This window comes from Anopheles merus, chromosome 3L, assembly GCF_017562075.2.
Source record: "Anopheles merus strain MAF chromosome 3L, AmerM5.1, whole genome shotgun sequence".
In the NCBI taxonomy this organism is placed as follows: Eukaryota; Metazoa; Arthropoda; class Insecta; order Diptera; family Culicidae; genus Anopheles; species Anopheles merus.
The window spans coordinates 13,100,165-13,119,612 of record NC_054085.1 but is presented as its reverse complement, the minus strand read 5'-3'; the positions used below and the strand labels follow the sequence as shown (position 1 = coordinate 13,119,612).

The 19,448-nt window shown below is 43.5% G+C and overlaps 1 protein-coding gene across 12 annotated transcripts in view; it reads left to right on the top strand.

The window, feature by feature from the left end:
* Positions 1-687: 687 nt before the first annotated feature.
* LOC121598356 (protein sax-3-like) overlaps positions 688-19,448 on the top strand; it is a 135,188-nt gene continuing 116,427 nt past the window's right edge. For 4 of the 12 annotated variants that reach the window (XM_041925050.1, XM_041925048.1, XM_041925047.1 and 1 more), the window contains exons 1-2: positions 1,723-2,099; positions 3,468-3,792. The gene's annotated coding sequence lies outside the window, so the exon portion shown is untranslated. Of the gene's footprint in view, positions 879-1,040; positions 1,048-1,722; positions 2,100-3,467; positions 3,793-14,040; positions 14,187-19,448 lie in introns of those variants that run through there. The other 8 variants (XM_041925042.1, XM_041925043.1, XM_041925044.1 and 5 more) reach the window with 8 other exon arrangements.

Sequence of the window (19,448 nt, the reverse complement as noted above, 5' to 3'; positions counted from 1 at the left end):
TTGCGTAAGACAAATATTACGATTTACAGCCAAAATTTAGATGATAAAATTTAGTGTTTAAATTCGTTCAATTACACATTTAATAGAATTCATGTTATAAAATTTGGTTAATAATGACCTTTTAGCGATTCTACACGTTTAGAAAAAAAAGTAATTTATTTGGCATTCGACAATTTTTGGAGAACATAACTCCTTGGACAACAAACAGACTGAACATTAAATTAAACGAATCAAAACTAATCGATTTATTAATTGATTTCTAGAGTAATAACTATTTTCAACACCTTCCGGTAGATATGTAACGCGTTACGCTTTTCCCTAGGTAACGCTTCACTTTCTTCCCCGCTGGATGCGACATACGCTGTGTTCTCTTCATGCATTTTTTTACTCTCCTGACGAACCCTGCTCCTCAAAAAGACGCGCAAAAGAGAACAAACACGACGCAAAGAAAAAAAACAAATCCAGCGAGAGCAAAACCGTCCCCAAACACGAAAAAGAGAGAGAGTGAGCGCGACAACGCGAGTAAAGTTTCGTTCAACTCGTGTTGTTTACGATTTTTATTTGCTTCTCTCTCGCTCTATCAACCGAACGACGGCTCGGGTTGCGCGAGGCTGGAAAACTGAACGAAAGCCGCTCCAACCCAGCGGCGACCGAAAACATTCGTTTAGTTTCTTCCCTTCGGTGTGTGCGGAAGCGTGTGGTGCTGTCGAAGGTTTGTTGCCGGTCCGGCGCGCGTGTGTGAATAGTGTGCGCGGTGTACAGGCTCGGAAAACAATACGCGGCGTGTTTTGTGCGAAATTTGCCACACAATACCAACCGGACACCATCCGCGGGGGTCAACGTTCAACGCGGAATCATTCCGTTTGTGTTGCGTGCAGGTAAAAGAGATGTTTTTGCGTCATAATTGTGTGCATTGTGTGTTGTGTGCACATAAAAACCACGTTTGTAGCAGGTTGCTTAATCCCTAATTTCATCGATAGTGTGTGGCTAATGCGGCCGGGAGTTCTAAAATTAATCCTCGATCGTTCTTGTTCCATTAGTGTACAGGTGCTGATGCGCTCCTTTTTGTGTGCAAAAACGAGGTTCTTTGTGAGGTTGAAAAGTGCTGAAAACTGGGCAAAACTCCGAAAAAAGTGGTTCCGTATGGTACTGCCAGTGCCTACTTTTCACCATCAATATGGACGGCGGAGGCGAAGATTCGATCGACGGTTGCAATAAAATGCATTTTACGGCACCGTGGCGATGTGCGTGCGGCCGGTGCAATCCCCCACTCCTTTGCCTTCACCACCGTAATCCGCCCCAAAAGGGAGCAAGGGGGAGTTATTAATAGTCACATTTTCACCCAGGAAGCAACTCTAGCTGCTGAATGTGCTCTGTTGTGCCCGCCCGAGTATGAGATGATGAGACCCACGGGGGAATGGTTTTTATTAGAGCAAAGGAAACCGTGTGCGTACCGAATGCGTGTCAGTGTGTGTGTGTGTGTGTGTAAAGTGTGTGTATGCTAATGATTTAATTGCTGCAGAAGATTAGTGCAATAAGCATTTGGCGAGTGCCAAGAGTGTAAGGGGCAAGAAACGTGAAGGGAAAATTCAGATCGTTCAGAAATTTATTAAAAGGGCAAACTGTGCGTGTTCTTGAAGCAACCGTGAGGGAGAATCTGATGGTGTTGTTGTTGGTGCCTTTTTGACGTTTTGCGTTTTTGACAGCAGCGCGAATTTACTGCACCGGCTCGTGCTCTAATCGAAGTTGGCAACGGGGCGCGCGTTCGTCGTCTGCTGAGCCCCAGCAAAAGGTTTTCATTAGTGCCGTGTGGTGGTTCAGTAGTTCCCAAGATAAATGGCGGAAGTGTGGTGTTCGAAAAGCGGCCGGTAGCGAGATGGAATTTTTGGTGAATCTTTTTTAATTAGAGCAGAAAGAATGTTGCGAACAAGTAGACAACGAACCCGCAGTTTGTTTTAGAAGAATTCGTTGGATCCTGTGATACTGAAATAGCAGTGCTGAAAGGTGTTTTCACACAAGGGATTGCATCCCAAGGAATACTTGCGGAGCGATCTGCGCTAAATCCATAGCCTCTCTTTTATTTCCCTACGTGTGTGTCGGTGCGTACCTACGCTCAATTTATTTGAATTATGTGTGTTCTTGCAGTGTTTCAAACGAAGATTTATTTGCACATTACACGTTTGTGTTCGGTCGGAAGTGTGTGTGTATGGTAGAATGAAACGATAAGCAATGGCGGAATATCATCCTGTAGGTTGGCTCCACCGCCTACTAGCACACAAACGCGCGTATCGTCAACGATCGTTAGGAGAGGAGGAGACCCCAGGGTTAACCTTCCTTTATTTCCATAAATCAAAGGATTTATCAGACGGTGTCCGTCCGTGCCGCGTCTCTCTCTTCCTGATATGTGTTTCCACCCAACCACACAGCCCCATGGTGGTGTGGTAAGGACGTGTCAAACGTCACACAAATCGTTAAATCATGGCTTTCTTCTTTTTGAGGCTTTCTGCGCTTAGTTCCACGCAGTTGCCTTGTTTTTTCGCTGACACACTGAAATGTCCTCCTGCTCGTGTGCTTCTTTTGTGGGAAATTTGATTTTTTCCAGTGAAATGATTACAATAGGCAGTCGTGTGGCGGACGTGTGTGGTGCTGCTCGCTTGAGCTATTTTTCGTCTTTTATCGGCATGCGTTTTTGGGCCATTTTAACCAAACACAAAAGAGGAGATTGCATACCCGAAGGTGTGTGCTGCTGCTACAATGTGGTATCACTTTATGCCATTAACCTCACTCTTTGCCTTTTGCACCGGGCAAGCGGATTTAAGAGGTTCGCCGTCTAGCGCGAGAAGGACGGTTTTTGGTAGTGTTTTGCATTTTTTTCGTCTGAAAAAACACTGCCTCGACACAGAGACAGACCAAAACATTAAAAAAGGGAAATCCGTGAAAGGGAAACGGAAGGAAAAGGGAAACGCAATACACGCATGCACACGCACTGCGAAAGCGAAATGCTTTTATGTGTTAGGGCCATTTATTATTATTGATGGCGATTTATGGGACTCCGGGTTGTGTTTTCTTGTGTAAAACGGTGTCATACGGTTTTTGTTTTTGATTTTGCTTTTTTTTCTCGATGGGTTTTTTATTTCCCGAGCATTGTTTTGGCTGGCAGGCAAGAAAATTGATGATGGGTGTGTGTGTGTGCGTGTGGTGATGGAATGGCCAACGCTGTATTGTTGTATTATTTTCTTCCTGTTCTTTATCCTGAGCAACAATGAACAACAATAAGAGTGTCCACGTGCCATACCTTTGGTTTTCCGAGATCCATGATGGACGACCTTGTTGATGATGTCTCGGCAAAAACATCTATAGCTTGGACACGAGTCACAAAAGCACAAAAAAAAATAATTAAAGTGATCCAAGTGGATATTTGTTTGCAAAAGATAATATATAATTTTGAAAAATCGATTTTATTACAGCAAGTGAATGTATGTGTAGTTTTTGTGCAAGTTGCGAAAAGTATGTGAAATAATGTTAAACGTAAATTGAAGAAAACAGAAGAAAATTGCATAATAGAGGTGCAGAAAATAATGAAAAAAGTAATACAAGCTGTTGCGTGAAGTGTAAAGCAACGTTTTGTGTGTTAAAAAGTGAAATAATTTCATGTTAAAAAGAATTTCCCTTTCTGAAGATCATGAAATGTACCAATCGAATACAGTCCAGCTGATGAAAGAATAGTAAAACCGCAATCGAGATATAGGAACCTGCTCCATCTTCAAGAAGTATTCAAAACATCGAGAAATGGTAAGCGAAATGAGTGTGATTTTACAATCTGTTTATTTTGCACTTAAGTTTAATCAAAATATTATGCTCGGCTTCTAGCTCCAATGCCAAATTCCCAGAAGAAAGAGCCCATAGATTCCCAAAATTACTTCTCATCCATGTCGAGAGCAATCGGGAGGCTTTCAAATGGAAAAGCGATTGAAAGCCCTTTAGATCTGGCATCATCGGACGGTTGTTGTTGAATGTTGATTATTTGCCTTTCTATCTCGCTTTGAATATATTGAATTTATTAGAGTAAGAGTGTAGTTTTGGTGCAAATCAACTTTGCGCGCCTGCTGTGTGTTGTGTGCCAAAGCGGTCGAATTTGGCTTTTCTGCTTTTCACAACGGCGCACAACCTATAATTTAGATAACCTCACTCTCTGCTCCGCTAGGAAAGAAAAGGTACAACAAAATGGGAAGAAAATGTGCTTCAATTTTGGCAGCGTGTGTAAAGGGTTGGTTTGATTTGATTGGTGATAATTTATGAGTGCGAGTCAAAACGTAACAATTTACCGCTTTTCGATGCGCGTGTCTGATGAGGGGGGGGTGAAACGATTTTAAACTAAATTTTTGCTCTTCAATTTTGATATCCCCCCAAGCGCTCCTGTCTGGTAGCTTTAACTCACAATACAATAATGATAATAAAATGGCATCTGTGTGAGTGCAAAAAAACCAGGGGAACATCTTTCGAAAATCGTTAACAATTTCAAGCACAAACCCCACACACTAATGCAAACATCGTTACGAATGTATCTTTCTTACACTATATCCCCACTGTCTGGTCTGCGCCCGCCAGCCGCGGAAGCTCGCATTTGCAACGTGCAACGAAACATTTGAAGGTTCCTTTCCTACAACTTCCCAAAGATCCTGCTGTGCAAGGCCTCACAAGACATAAATGTGGTATCGATGGTGTGGAGCAGCATGAGGGTAGGTTTAGCGGGTGGTGGATTCCTTGCCAAACTTTACGATTCCCGCTGGTTCTGATGATGCTGCTACTGGATGTCTGGAAGTGCTGGTACGAACCTGGGGAGAGCACATTAAAAAAGGAAACCACAACCACCACCCCGAAAGCCAGAGACGACCATTAAAAATATCTGACTCGGCCGAGAGAGGGCGGCGGCTAAAGCACACAGACGTTTCACAGACGTCTCACCAGAGTGCAATTCGATGCTGTTAGAAGTTGTTCATTAAAATGGCATAACTGAAGTAACGCTTTTTGGGGGAGGGGAACTAACATCAGTTTCCTTTTCGGAGCTGAAATTGACCGGAGATGCTGGGACCTTCTTGCAGGATGCGCTCTCGCGTACACACCGTTGTGAATGTCTGAAGGTTCGATAGTTCCAAACATCTCATTACGTTGAAGTTGGTTGATGTACACACGGGCTGTATATATATTATTCTACAATTTAATCTAGAATAATATTCCCGAACATCCTCATCTATGGAGGCACACGCTTTCTCGTCGTCTATGTAAGGCAACATATCCGGTGTGTCCTTCCATTTCCTGTGGAATGCAGCTGAATGAAATATGCACCATTTGTGGCTGTTTGTGTGTGCATTTTTGGCCTCTGGATATGTTGTATTTGGTTTACCAAAATGTACACGCTCTCTAATGTTGTACACCTTTACTTAGCACTATTTCCCCCATTTTGCCCGGAGATGTTTCTCCGCAACCGCAACGATGAATCCGTTGGGATTTGTGTACCATGTGGTGGTCGTGGAAATTCATCGACCGAAAACCACGATTCAGCAGCAACAACCGCCTCCGGTGCGCGCTACCAGTGACTTTCATATGCCAACTCCACAACCAAAAGTGCAGCGGTGGAAAACTGGCCAGTAAGGAAAAACTTTTTACACCACCGAAAACGGGGAAGCATTCGCCCTCGCCCGAAAATTCTAGGCGGCGTCGCATCAAAATTGAGCTCATGTTAGGTCGTCGGGTGTGTCTGGGTGAGAAATGGGGAGAAACCGGGAAGGGAAGGATATCTTAGTGCGCTTGGAAAGGGAATAAAGTGTATATTAAGTCCGGTGTGTGGATTAACCGCACAAACCATTACTGGTACAACAGCAACAACACCAACAACCGGAACCGGAGCTGTGTCTGGAAAGGGAGTTTTATTTCTCCGAGGCACGTCCCGCGGGACCTAACAGTGGTGGAGCGCCATGTTTGGCTCTAAGTGTTTGACGATACCACATACACACACACACACACACAGGACTCGCCTTTAAATTTGGTTCCTCTGTGTTTGTGTTTCTTTTTCGGTTTTTGGGGGAATCTTTGTAATGCTGGAAGCGGTGTCCTGCAGGCGAAATAAAAGTAAGCGCGCCCCGGGGGGAACAAGGAGAATTGCTTGCAATCGTCGTCTGGAGGGAGCGGACGGCAGTCGTCGTTGTTTGGTATCGGTTTCCGATGGGCAACATCTTTCATGGATGCCATGTGGGTTTGGTGAGGGAACACTGAGAAGGGTGGAAGAGAATCGTTTAAGGGTTCGGAGGGAAGAGGTGTTTTATATGCTTGCTGGTTTAGTTGGGGGATCAGTAATGTTATCCTAAACTAGTGCAGTATTTTATTTCCGCTATTTACTGGCATGAAGAATTGCATGTTGTGTTCGTGTTGGTGTTATACTTTAGATTTTATTCCTATTCGCGTATTCTTCGAAGTAGTTCAAGCATTAGTATAAAATAGAAATGAAGATTTGGTTATTCCTTAATAAATACTTCAATGATCTAGAATTCAATATTTTCGTTTCCGTAATCGTTTTCAGCTAAACCTTGGATCCTGAGGTAATTTTACAATCTCCAGAGATTTTTTAATTTTATAATTAAGACTTCCATTCATCCTTCTTACACCTGAACTAAACCGATGGAAACTACCGATGGAACCGATGGACTACTACTGAAATTTTGAGATTGTCAGAATTCTGGAGTTGTGGATTTTAGGGTCTTACATTCTGAAGAATAACTCTTTTTTATGTTGGCAATATTGTGTACTACGTATGTGTAGCGTTGATGTGCTCTCTGGAGCGCTTCCGACCCGATTCCGACTCGAGGTGACTTTGACTACGGACGACTCCAATTCCGGGCGACTCCGACTTCGGACTATTTTAACTACGACTCCGGGTGACTCCGACTCGCACTTTGGACTACTCTGACACTAACTCCAGACGACTCCGACTCCAAACGATTGTTTCTTAAATTTTTGGAATCGGATCTTAGAGTATTTCTTTATTCATCACTAGTCACACTTTCACTCATCACACTTTCATTATTTATTGATGAGGAGTGTTAACCCCCTTTAGTATTTGCCGAGGCTACTTTAAAAAATATGTCAAATGCAGTTTCTAATAATCCTTCACATTGCTCAATGTATTGCCTAACAACGTGAAGTAATTGTCCCATCAATCCCTCAGACAAATATACAAAGCCAATTTGAACATCTTGCTCAATCATATTCCTTCAGCATCGTTCGTTTCTCTTGAGAACCCATCGACTCCTCGCACCCCCTACACCACACTCTCACATATCAATTAGTCCTCAACACCTTTTAGCGTATCGGGCACGCTCGCGCTCACATCACAATCAATTTACACTTTTTGTGTTCGGGGGCATATCATCATGTGCCGCCGGTGTGGTGTGTGGTGGGCGCGTGAGAGCGGTTCGCATCGCTTTCCGTTACCGATATGGTTTGGTCACGTTTTTCCCGTCAAGCCACGCGCCGGAAAAATGACACACTGCTGGATAAATGTCGGAGAGAAGAAGGGACTCCTCTCGGCTGTGTGACATTGTCTGGGCGAGTGGGAGATGTCTGCGACAGACGACGACGCGCTCGGTAATTGACACATCGTCCCGGTTTTGTGTGCAGCAGAGGAATACCCGTGCGGAGCAAGCAGCGAACCGTTAAATGAGGCTGAGATTTAGCATTTCTTTGTAAACGGTTCCTTTGCAGTGTGTGTCGGTGACGTTTATTTTCCAATAGCGTCATTTTTCGGTTGCTTGTGTCTGCCGGGGACACATGCATTTAATGCCCAATTTGAAACCTTGGTGAAAAGAATATTTATGGGGGAAAAATAATTTAGGAACCAATTGGATGACGTTTATTTACCGGCAAAATGACAACTTCAGATTGAACCAGATCTTCTTTTGTTGAAAGATGATTGGTATGACATATAGATTTAGGGGGTAAAAAATGGGAATATGTGGAGTTGGTTTATTTCCCTCTCTTCTTGGGACAAACTCAACCGTTAATTCTATTATAATTCTAAATGTCGTCAATCTCTCAAGCCAGTGATCCACAGTGACTATCAAATTAAGATGCTCTTTTTTCTGAATATCATACCTTGTCTTGTTGTCCCAAAAATTCAAGTTCAATGACATCAAGAGCCGTCAAAATACGCCAATGAACCTGGAACCTGAGCAGAGGAAATTTGAGAATGGTATTTTTTTTGTTCCTTCCCTACTACTTACTACATCCATCGGCTTTTAGCCCTCCGTAGGTACACGAGATATATGCTCCGTGATGGTGATTTTCGTGGTGGTGCCCCCTTTGGTCTTTTGTTGTACAAATGCACGATCGTAAAACATGAAACTCTCTGTGGCCCTCGGCCTCAGCGTATAGCGCATCGTAACCTTGCTCCTGCTGCCATTTCTACCAAGTTCCCCCAAGTTTTGACTCCGAAAAAAAGAAGGTCGATAGCAGGAAGGTACTGTGCGGGGAATAAACCGCCACCCTCCTGGTGTACGTAGAATCGTGGCGTGCGCACGGACTAATGAAGGAATTAAAGATTACCGCATGGGCTTTTTTTCGGGGCCTGGAAACACGAAACTTTTTATATATCGGTGGCTCCCCGTTGTCTGACAATGATGACGATTTGATATCTTAGTCACCAGAAAAATCGCGCCTCCTTCCAGGGTGGAGTTGGCAGGGGTTTCCCTCTTGCACACTCCCCGGTGGTGGCTTTTCGGGCCACGGATTCCGGTGTTGTAAATGATGCCTACTTTTGGTCCGTATGGGTGGTGGTGGTATAGGCGTGAAAGGAAGAAGCAATGATGAAAAGCATTAAAAAGTATTATCGAAGAGAGTTGATGGTGTTGGGTGGCTCTTGGTGTGGTGGTCGATAATCTGTTTTGTGTTGGGCTTTCTTTTACCAGCAGTTCAAGTGGTAAGAGAATGATTAAGGCGGGACATCGAAATGAGGGCTTGATTTGAGATAATCTGTAAAAGTTACTAACTGTTTGTTTCGAGTGCGACCTCTTGGTGAGGCGTGATAAATGATACATTAATTATAATATCGTGGATTGCGGAAGTGAGAGGTAGATTTTGTGTTTCGGGAGCTATTTTTTCGTGCATTTAACAATGCATTTAAAGGCATGAGGTAGCTTATTTACTTACTACTTTACTTACGGATGGTTTGGATAGTTATGATTATAAATTCAACTTAGAAAATATGACCAGCATGGATTAGACATTTAATTTAATGCGAATAGGGTAGAAGCTTATCTAGAATCCGTGGCATGACGCACATTCGTTATTTGCTTTCTGCTTTTTTCACTTCACTATGAGTCGAGTGCCTGCTGCTTAAGATAAACTTATAAATCATCATTACGAGTCGAGATAGAGTGCTGCCTACTTGAAATGAACATCGAAACCACCACTGCGATTCAAGTTAGAGTGCCACCTGCTTAAGATATTTGAAGAATTCATCAGGACGAGTCGAGATACTGTGCCACATGCTCGAGATAAACCCATACATCATGTTAAATTGGTTTAAACATTATAGATCCTATCTATAGATTATAGATTTTGAAGCAGTTCAATTATGTTAATAGATAATTTTTTCAACATTATAGGCAATATTTAAGATTGTATTTCTTGAACAGACATGGTAAATTAAATATGAATATTTTTTGCAACTTGATTTAGAGAAGAAGTGATACTTGGCCCTAAGTTCGTCTTTTAAACAGGTTTAGATGAATATTCGACTTTTTTGGAATTCATTTGAGTTAAAAAAATATTTATATGTAATATATGTAACTAACTAAGCATGTAGATAGGTTCCCCGTTTTGCTAAGAAGCTAATCCCAAGTCGCCTCCGATTACCGTCAAAGGCTGCAATGTTTACATTAGAAACATCAGAATCAAAGCGCAATATCTATTTAAATCTAGTACTGTCGCGTACTTGTTTGTGCACACGGCTTCTCAATTATCGACCAATTTTTCCCCCCAGCACTGTCGCATCAACTAACTGTGTCTTCCAGCCCTGACTGGCATCGACAGTAGCATGTCACATTTTTCCGTGTTTCTTTCCGGAACGCTTCCATCCTGGCAGCAAATGATGCTGGGCTCATCTACCATCAACTCCTCCTCACATGGCTGGTGTGGTGCCGCAGCTGTTATTACATCCATGATTTTTCCATGCAGGGCACACTTACACACGCCACCAAGAGTGAGGGAGAAACAGAGTGTGGAAGCAGAAACAAGAGAGAAGGCCCCTTGCAACATTCCGAGACCATGGCGTGTTGCCGCGTGCGCACTATGGGTTTCTTGTTGTGTGCGTTTGTGTGTGTGTGTGTGTGTGTGTGTGTATATGTATGTCATCCTGACTTTGGGCCGGAACAGCGGAACATTTGTGCGCTTTGTCGTCAGCGAGACCAATTCCTCCTCGCATTTCGAGTTTCCTCCTCCTCCAGCGTGTTTGTGCCATTGATTTGCTGCTGTTGTCCCGCGTTAACGCTTTCTGTGCGACCCCAGGCCACAGAAGCGGGCACACATTACAGGAAATTCGATGCCTTTGAATTGGAAAATCAAAGGTGCTGCTGCGGGTCCCCGGTGCTCGATGAAATCCCCTGGAGAGAGGCAAAGGACTGCTGCAACTACTACTACTACTGTGCCGAAAAAAGGGTCTCGATATTTCTGGGTGTCCCAAAACTGGTAGCCTTTGCCTGACGGTGATGCTGATGGTGGTGTGCGTTACACACCAAAATGCAGTTGATGCTGTGTCGATCCTTGTGGGACAGGGTGAAGCGACGAACGCATCGAAAAGTGTGATCAACTGTGACGCTTTGGGACGCCGGAGGGTCCTCGGGACACAGAATCCCGTAGGATCTTTATGCCACACGGCTCCGATCGGTCCCTTGTTGTGGGCTTAACTGGGGTTTTGGTGTGTGTATGTGTGTGTGTTTGTGATTTTTCTCTTTCTCTTAGCTGTGTGTGTTATTTTAACTCCCTTCGCTTCACAGACTCTTCAACCCTCATCATAATAAGCTGCATTTTGTTGTGCGCGCCCATCCTTCAATTGCAGGCCATCGTGCCGAGAGAAGATGGAAAGAAAGCAAGCACACACAGAGAAGGGACAAACAAAATCCGAAAAAAAAACTCTCTCTAATTGATTGCCATTTATACCAAACGTATTATTTTACCCGTCTATCAGCTGAGAGCTGCTGCAGGGAGGGAACACAACCACTACTACTGTCAGCTGGAGAGGAAAATTTGCGTGAAATTACTGCATTTGGATTTGGGTTTTTTTAGGGGCCCCTTTCGATATGATATCGGCAAAGCTTCAAAGAAAAAGTTGGGCTCGCGGAAGCTTTGAAAATATGGATTTGCTTCACACAAGATAAAAGGCGCTCTATCGGATTATCCACGCTTTATGTTCACTGTGTGTGTATGTATGCGCCAGGTAGGGTATTATTTAAAGGTAAGAGGGGCACGCTTTTTGTACGCGCTGCTATCAGGGGTAATAATTTTCTTAAACCGATGATTTGACGACAGGAGGCTGAATTTTTGCGTTTTCCCTTTTTTATCTTAAATACGTAGCTGTTGGGTGGTCTCTGATTTTTTATGTTTTTGATGCATTTACACAGCTGGTTATGGGTTGCAAAACTGTAATTTTTACTCATTTTTTCAATTTCTTGCTCAAGTGTCAATGCTTATTTGAATATTTTCTGTTAAGAACAAAACATATTTTCTGTTGGTTTTAGTTCTATATTAGTTTTGATTATGAAATGTATTCCTTGTTTATCAGTAATCCATAAAAAGCTTTCTCAACTAGTTTAGTTATCATGGACTAGAGTAGGTTCGAACTCATGTCCTTTGTGTTGTTTTATCCGAGCGCTCTGTCCTACCCTACCGGATCGTCGCCGAGTGATGAAGTTAATTGTCGATCTGTTGATTCACGCTATATGAAGGCCCTTTCTTGTCAAAATATTCTTACATATTGTTCACACTTACCTTCACTAAAAGGACAAACTTCGGTAGAGTTTTGAGGAAATTTATTGTGCTGCTTGTCACGTACTTTTTTTATTCGTTCAGTGTAAATATGCCTTAAGGCATTTATTACAACAGTTCGACCATCCACATTTTATCTCCACCCCTCGGATAAGCTTTTTTCTCCCGACGGGCAGAAACCTGAGCGCAAAACCACGTAAAATGGCGCCTGGATGGTGAAAGGAAAACACATTCTCCTCCAGCACACACACAGAATGTCACCGTGTTCGTGTGCGCATGCAAAAGAAAGGTCCCCGGCTATATGCGTGCGTGCGTGTACTTACAAACCTCGGTAATAAATTTTCTGCACGCTCCCAAAGTCATACACACACACACACAAAGGGAGAGCAGAACACGCTGCAGTAAGTCGAGCGTCGCAAAAGTGAGATGTTATCAATTATCAAATATTTTAATAGGGATTTGCGCCTCAGGGGGAAACGCAGCAGCACACGTTCCGCATTTAATCGTGGTTTGTTTGGTAAAACTGTTTTTTCGTCATGGTTTCGTCACCTTTCCCTAGCGGGCAGATAGGCGATGATCCCCTCGGAGTGGGGAGAGGTCAACGCACAAACGGCACCGAATGCTAATCTGAATGCTAGAAGCGTTTTTTTGTTTTGGAGAAAGAAAAAACGTGCATGAACTGTAGTTTTTCTTCGTTTGCTGGAGGGTGGCGCTCCCATTTAGTTTTCCTGCTGCTAATCGCTCCACTTCTTGCTAACAAATTGCCAGACCGGTCGGAAATCGAGCGTGGTGTGGGGATGATGCACCTTACTTGTAATGCTTGAAGGATCTTGTGCATAATTTAATTCGCTTGTGCATTACTATTCGTGAAAATAACATTCCCTGTTCTTGTGCTGGCTCTGCTTTTGAAGTTTTCTACGTTTTTTTTCTTCTTTTGTTTGACCATCCAATAACAGTCATTCCATTACGGTGTAATTATTTTATCCAGCCGATTGAAATGGAGGTAATTTGTTTCTCTGTTTCTCTCCCATCTGCAACAAACTTTACCGGAGCGTGGAGTAAGAACATTAATTAAACTGAGCCAGAAACAAACTTCGCCCAACAAGAAACAAGTATATTGGGCAAAGAGCATTTTCTTAACTCAAATCTTTTCCCGTGTTTGTTGCTAAGCGAATCATTGCCCTTCTGCGTTTTGCCCGTAGGGTGATGAGATGGCAAACATCGATAGTAAACTTTGCTAAACGATTTATGTTTGCCAAGACCAGAGGAGACACGTGACACGTTTGGGTGGGTGGCGGCTGAAAGATAAAGAGATTCGTACAGTTTGCGGGACCCGGACCGGCAACGAAATTGTTGTCCATCAATAAAATAATATCAGATCGGTCCGGAGAAGAAGAGGAAAATTAAAGCAAAAAGGGACACGTGACGGTACAATTCCAACGCGCAGCAAAAGGGGTGCGTGGAGTGTATATATAGGGCCGCCAGCGTTCGAGCAGAAGTGATAGGCATGCGATAGGATTAGGATGTAATTGGCCTTGCTGGGCCAATTACTTTAACTGGTCGGGCACGACGGTATTGATGTTTGTTGTCGCGTAGCATCTTTTCGCCCCTCGCAGATCGGTGCTCTAATTGGTTGATACGAATTAGTTCAGTTGGTATGATGAAGTGAAAGCATTCTTCATATCGAGGCTGTAACGCATTAGAGATGGCGCTTGCATGTTGTTGTTAGTTCTACAAATCTCATCATGTTTCTCATTTTAAGTAGTAGGTAACTTTTTGTAGCCACATTATCTTTATTGTAAAGACTAGAAGAATGACTTGGATCAGAGCAAACGAGTGACAGCAGAGATTTAAATATTTTCATATTCATATTGTGTTTTACGAATCTTTTCATTACTCCTTTGAGAATCAAGTCACTCACTTTTAGCCTTCACTCTTTTGTGATTCAATTCACTAACTCTCCACGCGCAATAACTACTCGTTCTTTTGGAATTCTACTTTCAGAATCAGTGTCAGTGTGCTCATTGATTACAGAGTAAAAAGTGCTGAGTAGAATCCACACTAGAGATGCGCTCCCTGAGTAAGAGTGAACGAGTGAGTAGAATCCTGCAAGCGACAATACGGATTTAACTCAAATTCAATTTCAAACAGTGAGTGAGTTTAACACGTTCAGCCCGGTGCTGATTTTCATAAACTTTCCGTTCCGCCGGCATCTAGAACGCAAGCAGTGGATTATGAACCAAACATGCATGTAGCAAAAATGAGTTTTTTCGCTATAATTTCAACTCTACTCTGTTCATCAATACTGTTGTGTGTGGGATGAGGTATTTAAAAACCGCAATAATTCCTAGAACACCATTCTTTTACATGCCCGCTGCTGCTGCGAGCAGAGTACAGTTGTTCACACTGTTTGTTGTTTCCCTAGCAAAAGACCAATGGCAGCCCCCAGGGTCTGCTACCCGGCCTACGGGAAGGTTCAGTGGCAGACCCTGGGACATGCCACCGGGCTGAACGTGTTAATCCGAAATGAGTCGGTGAATCAGTCGGAGAGTGAATGAGAATCTTAATTTTTAAATGAATCTCTATTCTCACTCTTACTCTTCTTCTTCTTTGGCACAACAAGCGTTGTTGGTCAATGTCTGCCTATAACCACTAGTGGGCTTGGATTGCAGTGCAGGATAGTCCGTTCTACGTATGGGGGCACGGACCATTCGGGGTTTGAACTAATGGCGGGCATGTGAACTCATAAGTCGAGCAGGTTGACGACAACCCCGATTTAAATCACTGCGAGCGAGTTTTCTCATCTCTAGTCCATAGCATACAGTCTCTTGCAGGACCCAACTCATTTACGCACTGGCTCTTACTTAGCTTAGAGTGATCATTTTCAATCACAACCATATCTCTACATCAAATATCGTTATAAAAAAGCGATCATTTGATCAAAAAACTCAGTTATTAGTGTTTAAAAAGATTTCCTCAACGATCAAGTATTCTTTTATTTGGAATATAAATTGCAAATAAATCCTTAAGCTTTTATTCATATTTCTTGTTTCAGCAGTTTTTTCAATTTTACATATGTTTCTGCAATTAATTCTTCGTCTTTTACTTTGTTTCATATTGTGATTTTTCATCTCAAAATAACTGCCTAGTTGCACATAAAACGTTACCAGCATCTCGATGTTTTGAGCCTCGCTTCCACCTATCTTTTTTAATCATTCCTGCACAATCACGTTGTTGTTGGTCGTTGCTAGATCCGGAAACATTTAGCATACTGCCTTTGTCCCATTTCGGTATGCCTCAATCTCTGCTCCCATTTCTAATCCCCCGGCACCAGGTACAAACTAGAACAATAACCTCAAAACTGAAGCGAACCAGAGTCTCGTCGGCCGAGAAAACATCAAAACAAAAATAGTTCTTCCCCCACCAGATGCTTTTCCTATTACTGCCCGGTGTGGTGTTGCGACCTCTCCGGACTCTTCTCCTTGCGTCTGTAGACACAGGGTCTCGGTTTATTTCAACGCTTCGAGGGTTTATGCATGTCATTGATTTGTATGCTCTCTCCGTTAGCCTTGTATGGAGCTCTGGCAATGTATGTATGTCTATGTATGTGTGCATCTTCCTTAAACAGAACCATAATCGCTCAAATGCATACGAATTGAAGATGCTCTCGAGTGAAGTGAAGGAGAGCTCTCTTTTTCTCTCTCTCTCTCCACCCACCTTCCTTTTGGTCACGTGACTTTTACGCGCTGACACCGAGGAGGACACAAGATGGCTTGAGGTACGCGTGTTGTGAGATACGAGAAAGAGCGCGCTGGTGGAGACCACTCGATGCAAAAGAGGGCTCCACAAGGGCCTCCCTCGCTCAAGAGGAGCATCGCAACCAGCAGAAGAGGTGCCGGTCGAAGCAGAAACCGGTTCATATTGTAATGTTTTTGTTCCAGTACACATGCACATTGGTATTCAAAACAAAAACAAGAATAAAAGAGAGAGAGAGAGAGAGAGAGAGAGAGAGAGCCCCCGGCGAGTAGCCTACGTTCTTTGTAGAACCTAAAACCCAGGCAGTGGTCCTCTGGATGCCACAGTTCCTTCGTTGGAAGAGTTAGTGCGGATCGTGCCTGCTGTGTGAGCTCTTCGCTCTGGAGAGGAGGTTGGTGGGCCTTTCCAAAGTGGAAGGGAAGATCCACTAGAGCCTCATTGCTTTTAGCTCATGATCATGGTGGTGGTGGTGGTGTCTTCTTCAATTCATCCACCATATGGTTAGTGGTTTTTATCATCGTTTCGTTTGCTCTCGTTTCGGTTGCATGTGGTTTTTTTTATAGGTCCTAGCTTTTACTTCTACCCTGCATCCTCCATCGCGACTACAACCACCATCCATCGCGCGCGCTCTATGTGGTGGTACTTTTTATAGTAATGATATGCCTAATGTATGCACACAGGTCCGACCCGAAATGCATATGTAACGACGACGACTACGAACGGCGGCGTAGTCTCGGTTTGTCGATCCGCAAAAGGTATTGTTACGGTGGATGACAGTAGTAGCGCGCGGACCCGGAGGAAGCATCGCGTTCGTCCAGTCATGGAACAACGAGAAGCAATAATGAATGCATGAGCGCTCTCGGAAGCTCTTCTTTTTCGGTAGGGCAAACGGAATGTGTGAGTGGTACTTTTCTGGTGCTGCCTGCCTGCCTGCTGTTATTATTATCGCTCATGACCATGAAAAGTAAGTCGCCGGTTGTTTGTGCGGCAGTAGCAGCAGCAGCACCGTGCCCACCACCGGTGTCAGAAATGCGAATGTCGATCAAAAGAAGCGAAACAAAATCGCAAAAATAAAACGCGCTGCATATTACGTTAGTGCTCGAGTTTTGTGTAGAAAGGTACCAGGAGACGCCGAAACATACAGCCCGGGCGCATTATATGTTTATGGGGTGTTCTGAGTTTGCAGCCAGACCTTGCAGCACAGAAAGGATCCTTTCGGTAGCTGTTGTGTGGTGTTGACTGAGAAGGCCTGTTGTTGGGTTTATGCATCGCGTTCGCATTGTTGCTTCCAGAATTGGTGCTGTGTTGAGGCATGTGAAACGTGCTCCAAAAACTTCCTTTTTTGCACACTTCTTTTGCTCGCTTCACATACCAAAGCTTCTTATGTGTGTTTTTTTTTTGCTTTCCATGAGGCAGTGTCAGCTTCATACTTTTTTATGCTTTATTAAGTGCGATGATATGCAACAATCGTTCCGGATCAATTACATTTGTTGGTTTGGGTTTGTTGTGTTTGCGGCGTTGGATGTATACACAATTGGGGGGGTGTGTGTATGTGTGTACATCGGGCCGCTTGGGGTGTTAAATGGTTGAGATGAAAACATCAGCCACATTTCGTGTGTTATTTAATTTGCTTTAGGTCCGACATTTGATTAGTTGGCAGATGCATGGGAAGCACTTTTGGAGAAAAGCCTTAGTAGTTATGTTGCAGCAATAAATATTTTTTTTAACAACGAAAAACAGTGTTCATTCATGTGTTAAATAAAGTATTTGACATTCACATGCATTTTAAGAGGACGTGATTTAAACAACCTGACTAAAATCAAAGGACATAAAAAAATTTAATTGATTTAATATTCGATCGAATGTACTTATGTATACGATGTATACGAATGTATACGATGAATGAAAGATAGAGAAATTCCGTAGTTTAAAAAAATAAGGTAATTACTATTTTATTTCCTAGTTTTGTTTAGGTAAGATTATATTTTAGGCGGCGCTCTGGCAGCTTTCGAACAATACATCTCTGACAACCAAACCATCAGACAAAGAACGACTCCGAACACCCCCGGACGACACCGGACGACTTCGGACGATTCCGGACGACTTTGGACAACTCTGGACGACTCTGGACGACTCCAGGAGACTCCAGACGACTCTGGACGACTCTGGACGACTCTGGACGATTGTGGACGACTCCAGACGACTCTGGACGACTCTGGACGATTGTGGACGACTCTGGACGATTGTGGACGACTCTGGACGACTCTGGACGACTGTGGACGATTAAGGACGACTCTGGACGACTCTGGACGACTCTCGACGACCCTGGACGACTCTGGACGACTCTGGCCGACTCTGGACGACTCTGGAAGACTCTGGATGACTCCAGACCACTTCGGATTACCTCAGACGACTACAATTACAATTACGACTCCGGAGACTTTTCCTATTCCATGTTTCTGGGACTTTTCTATGTTTCCGTTCGTAGTGTAAGCTCTAATATGTCTTTTTAATTTAAGTTTATCACTTCAGTTAAATATGCTTATGTTTATGCTTATAATATGTTGGCTTATAGATATGGAGCAAAGTTTTTTCGCATATACTTACGATTTAGGGTTCTTGTTCTCGTTTCCTTTTGAAAATGCAACAAACCAAAGAATATAAGAAAAAGATCGTTTCAATATCTACGTTCCCTCTTTCTGTTGAGTTGCGTTCTTCCTTTTCCACATTTTACTAAATAAAAAATCTTTGAATCTTTTTTTCAGATGTCAAATTTCAATAACCCTGTATATATTTACTAACAAGATTCTAGATGTGATTGGTTTTCTGATCGCTTAACTTATTTTTCATTTTTCCTTACGTCACAGCTATGAGCATGCGGCAGCTTCTTGCAAACCTTTGCCAAGAAGATACACCGTTATTATTAAACGGGGCGAGACTCTTGATACGGAAACGTTGAACTCCCCGCTTCGCAGTGCCTGGGATTAAATCGGTAGGAGCACACGAAACACACACAAAAAACCCATCCTTCACGATTTTTGCAATGCTGTGAAGAATGCTTCTCTCCGAGGCGCGGGATGGGTGGCTTTTCGGGCCAGGGTTTACGCGAGGTGCGGTTGTTTGTAAACAGCGCGCGAGCTACATAATTATTATAATAATCAAATGATTGTAGAGCAGCAGCAGCAGCAGCAGCAGCAGCAGAGGCAAGCACGAGACAGAGAGCAAGATGTTTCCCACTCTCTCTCTCTCTCTGGGCATGAAATCGCGCGGACAATCATCCCATGGATTGGAGTGTAGATCTGTGTTAGATCTGTTGGTTTGCATTAGTCGGGTTCTCTAGAAACTCGTGTTGTGTGTCGGCTGGGGCAAGGTGCGCAGCGTTTGTTAGTTCGTTGACCAGTCACACCAAGGCCTGGGGAAGTTACCCGGGTAAGAAGCTCTCTGTGCAGAAGGAGTTAATAATGCTCTACATTTTGTGCGAGCACGTCTGTCGGATGTGTTTCCTACTCGCTTGCGCCTTTCCTAGAAGGCAGCAGCAGCACCATATGCTGGGTGCCTCTCCAACGGTTGCTCCATTTCGTCATTGTGGTCAAGCCAGAGCTAGCCAAGGCAGAGTCCGCGCGCGCACCGTCCATTAATATCTTTTGGGGGCCACC